Here is a 10,791-nt window from a genome sequence, read left to right as displayed (position 1 = left end):
GACTTCAATGCTAAGGTTGGAAAAAGACAAAACAGCACAGAAAGGGGAACTATAGGAAATTTTGGAATTGGTGAAAGAAATGCAAGAGGTGAAAGACTTGTGGAATTTGCAGAATCTCAAGGACTGTCAGTAATGAACAGGTTTTTCAAGAAAAGAATGAACAGAAAGTGGACATGGAAGGGTCCAAATGGATTAACTACTAATGAAATCGACTTCATCCTCACTAACAGAAGATATATTGTGAATGATGTTACTGTCCTGAATAAGGTAAATGTTGGAAGTGATCACAGAATGGTAAGATGTACCCTTGATATAGATCGAGGAAAGGAAAGGAAAAAACTGACTTGAGTAAATAATACAAAGGTCTTTGAGATAACAGAAGAGGAGAAAAAGCAGTATGTACTGGAACTTAAGAACAAGTATGAGCTTCTGCAGACTGCTCAGGACCAAGATATCGACGAGGAATATTACAACTTTTTGAAAGTGATAAAGCCCAAGAAACCTATAGGGAAACATAAATCCAAAGAAGAAAAAATTAGTCAAGAAACACTTGTCATGATGAACCGAAGACGACAAATGAAAAGCAAGAAAAACACTGACAGGGAGAAAATTGAGTATACTGAGTTATGCAAAGCCATTAGAAAGAGACTCAGAGAGGACATAAGAAGATTTAACACAAGAAAAGTAGAACAAGCATTAAGGGAAAACAAAGGATTTAAATCAGCAGCCATGAGCAGTAATACAGAAAGACAAATGATACTGAAACTGAAGAATAGCGATGGTGTACTTATAAACAGCAGAGAAGGCATAATTCAAATAGCCGAAGAGTACTATAGAGAATTATACAAGGAGCAGGGGAATGATACCAGCAGTGGGGAAAATGGATTGCAAAGTAGCAACACGTACGACATACCCAATATTCTTTCTGATGAGGTAGAACATGCATTGAAGAAAATGAAGGATCCGAAAGCCCCGGGGGAAGATGAAGTTACTGTAGAGTTGTTAAAATTGGGAGGAAGAGACATAACACAAAAACTGGCAAGGCTCTTCACAAAGTGCATTAGAAAAGGTGTGACGCCTAAGCAGTGGAATAATGCAATCATAGTTTTGCTGCATAAGAAAGGAGATAAATCAGAAATTGGAAATTATAGACCAATTAGCTTGTTATCCCACATCTACAAGTTGTTCACAAGGGTCATTACTAACAGATTAGAAAGAATACTTGATGAGAATCAACCGAAAGAGCAAGCTGGCTTTAGGACAGGATTCTCAACTATGGATCACCTTCACGTAATATCACAGCTAATGGAGAAAGCAAATGAATATAAAACACCATTATGCCTGGCATTTGTGGATTATGAAAAGGCATTTGACTCCATACAGCATAAGGCAATGTTTCGGGCACTGGAAAGACAAGGCATTGATACCCCATATATTATGATTTTGAAGAAAATATATGAGAGTGCTACCTCCTTTATTAGACTAGACAAAGACAGTAGGAAATTTAAAATTGAGAAAGGAGTTCGACAAGGAGACACAATATCTCCGAAGCTGTTTACTGCTGCCCTTGAGGAAGCTTTCAGAAGATTAGACTGGTCGCAGAAAGGAGTCAAGGTGAACGGAGAGTACCTAAACCATTTACGATTTGCAGATGACATTGTGGTCATAAGCCATGATCCCAAAGAATTAGAGGAAAATCTTAATCAGTTATGCACAGCTAGTAAGGATTTTGACTAAAGATGAATATGGCTAAAACAAAAGTAATGATGAACAAGTATGCCACAGTAAGGGAAATAATGATTGAAGGAGCAATAATTGAAAAGGTGGAGTCATATACTTATCTGGGACAAGTTATTAGCTGTAATAATGATAAATGGCTGGAAGTCAAGAGAAGAATAAATTTTGGATGGATAGCATTCAGGAAATATAGTCACATACTGAAGAGCAATATCCCAGTTTGTCTGAAACGTAAAATAATGAATCAATGTATACCCCCCCACCATGACTTATAAGTGAAACTTGGGCACTCACCAAAAGAATGGAAGAGAAGCTGAGAACTACACAGCGAAGAATGGAACGAATTATATTGGGAATCAGACTGTTAGATAATAAGAGAAACACATGGATTAGGCAGCAAACTCAAGTAAAGGACATTCTTATCAAAACTAAAGAACTAAAATGGTCTTGGGCAGGACACATAGCTCGAAGACATGATGACAGATGGACTAAGAAAATAACAGAATGGTACCCAAGAGGAGCTAGAAGAAAACCTGGAAGACAAAGGCGGAGATGGATAGATGAAATTCATGAGTTTGTGGGTAGTAAATGGATGGCCAGTGCTCAAAACAGAAGGAACTGGAAAGTTGCTGGAGAGGCCTTCATCCTGCAGTGGATTGAAAATGGCTGATGATGATGATGATGATAGATTCCAGATTATAGGTTATAGATTCATCTGGGACTCCAATATGTGTTTGTCCGTTTAAGTGGAATATTCAGTAAAATTAGGGTAGGATGGATGCATCTTTCGAAAACTTTTATGACAGATGATGAAATGGAGATTGAATTAATAACTTTCATGATTTCCGTGTTTTGCATTTCGGCAAGGGGAAAAGTTTATTAGTTTTAAATTTCCAGGGAAAATAGTCATCGGGCATGCTCTTTTCTGTAACTTATAGCAATAGCCTGGCATCCTTATACGATATCTGTATCCGTGACAGCCGACCCGTACTCTTCTCTTCCCTGGAATCCTTACCCTTTTGCTCGACGTTGGTTGTTGTAGAGTTTTAAGTACATCAGTAACTTTGGTCATATTGCGCAGTGCATATGTCTGTAAATTGTGTGTTCTGTAGGGGCGTTCCTAGGGAATGTGGCGCCCGGGTGCTAATTGAAATTTGGTGCCTCCTTTAAAATTTTCTTCATATGCAAATTTCAGGTTTTCTGGTGCTCCTTAAACGTTGACGTCCGGGTGCAGTGCACCCCTTTCACACTCGGGACGGCCCGCCTCTGGTGTCTGTGCTCGATTTGCTGTTTGTTGGACGAAAAACATTACCCTTTTTCTTGAAGTGTATACCGCTTATTCTTATAGAAAATTATCATCGTCATAAATTAACATAATAAAAACCAAAAATGTTTTATTAAATAATATCGTTCATAAAAAATTAATAAAATTTAAATGAATTTAACGATAAGAAGTAAATAAAATTCTGATTTTATTCATAGTCATAACGCTTGTTCTGTTTATAGGTGGGGTGTTTTAGCGCGAAAGTTGACTTTTATGGATTCTTTAAATTGCTTATCGTAAAAAATGGGTATTATTCGATTTCATTATGTTGTTTCCTTTAGTTCACAGGTATTCCATTAATTTTTTTAAAAATATAAGTGTTTTGGAAGGAACTTAGCTTGTATGCTTTTTTGTGTTGTTTTTATTTATATTGTAAGAGAATGGTGGTACTTTATGGAATACTCTTGTGATGGTTACCGTGATAGTTGTTCGATGTGTGTCTGTGAAAATGGAGTTGGGAGTGAAGGATTTAATCGATCATTCGAAGCAGTAGCGTAATTATTTCTGTGCAGAATATCGGGGTCCGCGCGAAGTGGTGGGATCCATCCCTCCGTTAGTGAAATTATCATATCGCGTAGTTATGTTAATGCTATAAGCAAATGGATGAACATATTCCCACTAGATATGAATGGCATAACTGTTTACAGCGCAGAAAGAGGAACTATAGGAAATTTTGGAATTGGTGAAAGAAATAAAAGAGGTGAAAGACTTGTGGAATTTGCAGAATCTCAAGGACTGTCAGTAATGAACACTTTTTTCAAGAAAAGGGTGAACAGAAAGTGGACATGGAAGAGTCCAAATGGATTAACAACTAATGAAATCGACTTCATCCTCACTAACAGAAGATATATTGTGAATGATGTTACCGTCCTGAATAAGGTAAACATTGGAAGTGATCACAGAATGGTAAGATGTACACTTGATATAGATGTAGGAAAGGAAAGGAAAAAACTGACTCGAGTAAATAATACAAAGGTCTTTGAGATAACAGAGGAGGAGAAAAAGCAGTATGTACTGGAACTTAAGAACAAGTTTGAGCTTCTGCAGACTGCTCAGGACCAAGATATCGACGAGGAATATTACAACTTTCTGAAAGTGATAAAGCCCAAGAAACCTATAGGGAAACAGAAATCCAAAGAAGAAAAAATTAGTCAAGAAACACTTGAAATGATGAACCGAAGACGACAAATGAAGAGCAAGAAAAACATTGACAGGGAGAAAATTGAGTATACTGAGTTATGCAAAGCCATTAGAAAGAGACTCAGAGAGGACATAAGAAGATTTAACACAAGAAAAGTAGAACAAGCATTAAGGGAAAACAAAGGATTTAAATCAGCAGCCATGAGCAGTAATACAGAAAGACAAATGATACTGAAACTGAAGAATAGCGATGGTGTACTTATAAACAGCAGAGAAGGCATAATTCAAATAGCAGAAGACTACTATAGAGAATTATACAAGGAGCGAGGGAATGATACCAGCAGTGGGGAAGATGGATTGCAAAGTAGCAACACATACGACATACCCAATATTCTTCTGATGAGGTAGAACATGCATTGAAGAAAATGAAGAATCGGAAAGCCCTGGGGGAAGATAAAGTTACTGTAGAGTTGTTAAAATTGGGAGGAAGAGACATAACACAAAAACTGGCAAGGCTCTTCACAAAGTGCATTAGAAAAGGTGTGACACCTAAGCAGTGGAATAATGCAATCATAGTTTTGCTGCATAAGAAAGGAGATAAATCAGAAATTGGAAATTATAGACCAATTAGCTTGTTATCCCACATCTACAAGTTGTTCACAAGGGTCATTACTAACAGATTAGAAAGAATACTTGATGAGAATCAACCGAAAGAAGCTGGCTTTAGGACAGAATTCTCAACTATGGATCACCTTCACGTAATATCACAGCTAATGGAGAAAGCAAATGAATATAAAACACCATTATGCCTGGCATTTGTGGATTATGAAAAGGCATTTGACTCCATACAGCATAAGGCAATGTTTCGGGCACTGGAAAGACAAGGCATTGATACCCCATATATTATGATTTTGAAGAAAATATACGAGAGTGCTACCTCCTTTATTAGACTAGACAAAGACAGTAGGAAATTTAAAATTGAGAAAGGAGTTCGACAAGGAGACACAATATCTCCGAAGCTGTTTACTGCTGCCCTTGAGGAAGCTTTCAGAAGATTAGACTGGTCGCAGAAAGGAGTCAAGGTGAACGGAGAGTACCTAAACCATTTACGATTTGCAGATGACATTGTGGTTATAAGCCACGATCCCAAAGAATTAGAGGAAAATCTTAATCAGTTATGCACAGTTAGTAAGGATTTTGGACTAAAGATGAATATGGCTAAAACAAAAGTAATAATGAACAAGTATGCCATGGAAAGGGAAATAATGACTGAAGGAGCAGTAATTGAAAAGGTGGAGTCATATACTTATCTGGGACAAGTTATTAGCTGTAATAATGATAAATGGCTGGAAGTCAAGAGAAGAATAAATTTTGGATGGATAGCATTCAGGAAATATAGTCACATACTAAAGAGCAATATCCCAGTTTGTCTGAAACGTAAAATAATGAATCAATGTATACCCCCCACCATGACTTATAAGTGAAACTTGGGCACTCACCAAAAGAATGGAAGAGAAGCTGAGAACTACACAGCGAAGAATGGAACGAATTATATTGGGAATCAGACTGTTAGATAATAAGAGAAACACATGGATTAGGCAGCAAACTCAAGTAAAGGACATTCTTATCAAAACTAAAGAACTAAAATGGTCTTGGGCAGGACACATAGCTCGAAGACATGATGACAAATGGATTAAGAAAATAACAGAATGGTACCCAAGAGGAGCTAGAAGAAAACCTGGAAGGCAAAGGCGGAGATGGATAGATGAAATTCATGAGTTTTTGTGTAGTAAATGGATGGCCAGTGCTCAAAACAGAAGGAACTGGAAAGTTGCTGGAGAGGCCTTCATCCTGCAGTGGATTGAAAATGGCTGATGATGATGATGCTGATGAACTGTTTACAATACTGTTCAGGTTGGTGAAAAATTATTTTGCATCAATATTTTTTCAACATTCATGCACATTGAAATTTTTAAGGATGGGAGTACCAGCTTATAACGGTACTAAATGATTTCGTGATAATTGAGAAGAAAGTGGAACAGAAATTGAAACTATAAGTAAGGGGCTGCTGAGATCAATGCAATTATATTAAAAGATGTACCAAAAGAGGTAAGCAAACCTTTAGTCATAATTATGAGAGCATCCTTGGATTTAGGGTACAACCCTAGGGTGGAGTTGTGGAAATGTTTCTCCTGCTCACAAAAGGGGATCAAAGGATGATTTGACACTGTTTCAGGCTTACAGACCAGTAAGCCTAACTTCTGTTCCAGGGAAAATAATGGAATCAGTGGTTAAAAACTTCAGGATCATCACGATAGAATAGAGTTATATGTTAAGGGGATCTATTCAATTATACTGGATAGATCCCCTTAAAAAAAAAAAAATTTTTTTTTTTTTTTTTTTTTTTTTCATTACCCTGACGTAATGAAAACGACCTTGGGAGTAATTGTGCAGTCAGATATGAAATTCTATGACAGTGCAGATAGGCTGTCAGTACAGCTCATGAGGTTTGATCATTAATGTATAGGAATTTCGTTAGCAGGGCTAAGGAGGTGATTATCCCATTGTATAAGGCAGTGGTTAGGCTGCATCTTGAGTACTGCATACAGGTCTGGAGGACTCATTTTAGGATGGATGTGGATCTGTTGGAATGGGTGCAGAGAAGGGCAGTGAAATTGATGAAGTGAACACCAATACCAAGAATTGCAGTGTCTGGAGACCAGGCATTTCGAAGTGATCTGATCGAGGTGTTTAAGGCTTTGGATGAATTGAGCAATCTCTGTGCTGGCTGCAGTGTTTCTATTGCTCAGACTATGCATGAGAGGATGTAAATTCAAATTGAGAAAGGATGGTTGCAGGATAGATGTGCAGAAATTTGCCTTTAGTCAGGCAGTTGTGGTTGATTGGAACAATCTTCCATCTGTTGTGGAAGTCGGTAGTTTGAATAAATTCAAGAAAGAACTAAATAAATTATTGCATCATTTGCCGCTACTAATACCATCTCCAGATCCATCCCCTTAACCTATCCAGTTATCTTTTCTGATCAGTCAAATTAGCTATAATTCTATTAGTTAAGAAACACATAAAAACCAAGGAAGTGAAGCTAGTCGACATCGCTGGACAGTGCAGTGTGGAGTCAGTTTGGTGTGACATAAACATTGGGAGATCAAAATTGAGAGTAGGAGTGTGCTATAGGCCTAATGACTCTGACGAGTATAATAAGGAACTGTACAGGGAAATAGAGTGGGCCAGTAAATCAGAGTGTCTTATAATGGGAGATTTTAATTTCCCAGATATTGACTGGAATTTGGGGGCTGGATACTCACACACTAGCAGGGCTTTTGTGGATTTATTGGATGATTGTTTTCTACATCAGCATGTTCCGGAGGCAACTAGAGGGAGTAATACTCTTGATTTGATTATCAGCAGTGATTCTTCATGCATTAAGAATCTGCAGATAAATGAACCACTAGGTGGCAGTGATCACAGTGTGCTGAAGTGGGATTTACTCAAAGAGGTAACTACCATTAGGGGTAAAGGGAAGGGTTATTGCTTCCGTAAAGGCGACTACGATGGACTGAGACAGTATTTAAATTCTATACAGTGGCACCAACTGATGATGTTACCAACAGCAAATTCAAAATGGGAAGCATTCAAAGAACTTATCTTGGAAGCTACTAGGCTTTACATACCAACTAAGAAATATTGTTCAAGGTTTAGGCCAAAATGGATGTCAGATGAACTAATGAGGCATATGGCAGAGAAGAAAAATGCATGGGATACTTACAAATTAACACATGACACAGAAGCCTATGATAGATACAAGTTGATATGCAACCAAGTTACAAAGGAGGTTAGGCAGGCGAAGGCAGATTACGAGAAATCCTTGGCAAGGGATGCAAAGGAAAACAGCAAAGAGTTCTTTACTTATGTAAACTCTAGAAGGAAAGGGATGAATCAGATTGGTCCACTTGATATTGATGGGTCAAGTGTTGATGATCCTGCTCAGGTAGCTAACAAACTAAATGAATATTTTGCATCGACATTCACACATGAGGAGTTATTCAGCGAGGGGAATGCCAGAGGTGTATTCAACTCTAGCAGTAAGCTACAGAATCTTGAAATAACTGGGAGTAAAGCGGAGGAGAAACTGTTGAAGATAAACACAAGAAAGGCACCCGGTGTGGATGGGATCTATCCAGTTATATTAAAGGAGGCAGCAAAGGAAGTAAGCAAACCCTTAGCCATAATTATGAGAGCTTCCTTGGACTCAGGGGAGGTACCCATAGACTGGAAATGTGCAAATGTGACCCCAATTCACAAAGGAGGATCAAAGGCTGATATAAGTAATTATAGACCTGTGAGCTTAACTTCTGTTCCAGGAAAATTAATGGAGGCACTGGTTAAAAGAAGCACTGCAGGATCATTTAGACAAGACTTCAGTTATAGCTCAGACACAGCATGGTTTTGTTAAGGGGAAGTCTTGCCTGACCAACTTGATTGGATACTATGATGCAGTCACAAAAGAACTGGATGCAGGGAATAACTTTGATATTATATACTTGGATCTTAGAAAGGCTTTTGATACTGTTGCACATGGAAGACTGCTACACAAATTGGAGCAGTGTGACATTGGAGGCAAATTGCTGCTATGGATAAAGGGGTGGTTGAGGGGGAGAAGACAGAGAGTGGTAATCAATGGACACTGCTCATCGTGGACTGATGTTATTAGTGGAGTCCCTCAGGGCTCAGTGTTGGGTCCATTATTGTTTTCTGTATTTATAAATGATATTGATGATGGTATATCGGGATTAATGTCCAAGTTTGCAGACGATACAAAGGTTGGCAGGGTTGTCAAGGACACTACTGACACTATGCTGCTGCAACAGGATCTGGAAAGGTTGAGCAGATGGGCTGAGTGGTGGCAAATGAAGTTTAACATTGATAAATGTAAAGTACTACACATGGGAAACAGCAACCCCAGAGCAACGTATCAACTCTGTGGTACTACACTGACAGTGGTAGAGAATGAAAGGAACTTGGGGGTGGTTGTGCAGGCAGATATGAAGTTCTCTGAGCAGTGCAGACGGGCTGCAAGAGTAGCTCATGGAGTATTGTCAATGATATACAGGAATTTTTCCAGCAGGGATAAGGAGGTGATTATTCCATTGTATAAGGCGATGGTCAGGCCACACCTAGAGTACTGTATACAGGTCTGGAGGCCTCATTTCAAGAAGGATGTAGAGCTGCTGGAACGAGTACAGAGAAGGGCAACAAGATTAGTGAATGGAACAAAGGGGTGCTCTTACGAAGAAAGGCTTAAGTTTTGCAAATTACAGTGTCTGGAGACTAGGCACCAGCGAGGTGATCTGATAGAGGTGTATAAAGCCTTGAATGGTTTAAGCATGCTCAATGCTGATGGGATTCTTCCTCTAGCTCAGAATAATCACCTGAGAGGGCATAAATTCAAATTGAGGAAAGACAGATGTAGGATAGACGTGCCGAAATTTGCCTTTAGCCAGCGGGTGGTTGGTTGGTGGAACAGACTTCCATCCCTTGTGGTGGAGGTTGATAGCCTAAATAAGTTTAAGGCTCAGCTGGACAGGTATTTTGAACGAACAGAGGGGTGAAGTGGAAGTGGGTTTTTTTATTTTTTATTTTTTTTTTTGGCTGATGCTGCATAAGCTTGCTTTCTTGCATCAAATGCCTCTACTAATGCTAATGCTAATTATGCCACGGTAACAGAAGAACTGGATGCAAAATGTAATTTTTATGTTGTGTACTTATTTCAGTAAAGCTCTTGACTGTTTCGCATGAAATACTGCTTTATAGGAGCAATGCAGCATTAAGTGCAATTTATTGCTGTGGATTACTGAATCGCAAAAGATAGGGTGGTTATAAATGTGCACCCTTCTTCTATTGTGAAGTCCTTCAGGGTTCAGTGCTGGTCCTCTTACTGTTTTCAATATTTATTAACAATGTTGGTGAAGTCATATCAAGATTATTGTCTAAATGTTTGCTGATGATAAAATGGTTGGCAGTATGGTTAATGATAAGAAATCAACACTGCAACAGGACCTAGAAAAATTAAGTAGATGGACTGAAGTGACAATTGAGGTTTAACATTAATAAATGCAAGTTACTGCATATGGGCAGCAGTAACCCCAGAATTACATACCAATTGGGTGACAACATGCTCAAGGTAGTGGAGAATGAAAGAGATCCAGTGGTTATTGTAGAGTCTGATGTAAAGTTGTCTGAGCAATGTGCACAGGATGCAAAGGCACTTATGGGGTTTTGTCAATGATATATAGGAATTTTGCCATCAGGGACAAGGAGGTGATTATCCCATTATATAAGACATTGGTTATTCCACATCTTGATTACTGTATACAAGTCTGGAAGCCTCATTTTAATTAAGAAGGATGTGTAGCTCTTGGAATGGATACAGAGAGCAACAACCAGATCAGTTGAGGACATGACGCCTACTTCTATCACAAAAGACTTAAGCTCTGCAAATTTCAGTGTTTGGAAACTATAAGCTTGCTTTCTTGCATTGTTTGCCACTATTAATACTAATATTAACCTCC

The sequence above is a fragment of the Mastigoproctus giganteus genome, chromosome 2 (assembly GCF_048544385.1).
Source record: "Mastigoproctus giganteus isolate SK-2022 chromosome 2, ASM4854438v1, whole genome shotgun sequence".
NCBI classification, from domain to species: domain Eukaryota; kingdom Metazoa; phylum Arthropoda; class Arachnida; order Uropygi; family Thelyphonidae; genus Mastigoproctus; species Mastigoproctus giganteus.
This window is presented reverse-complemented; position numbering follows the sequence as displayed.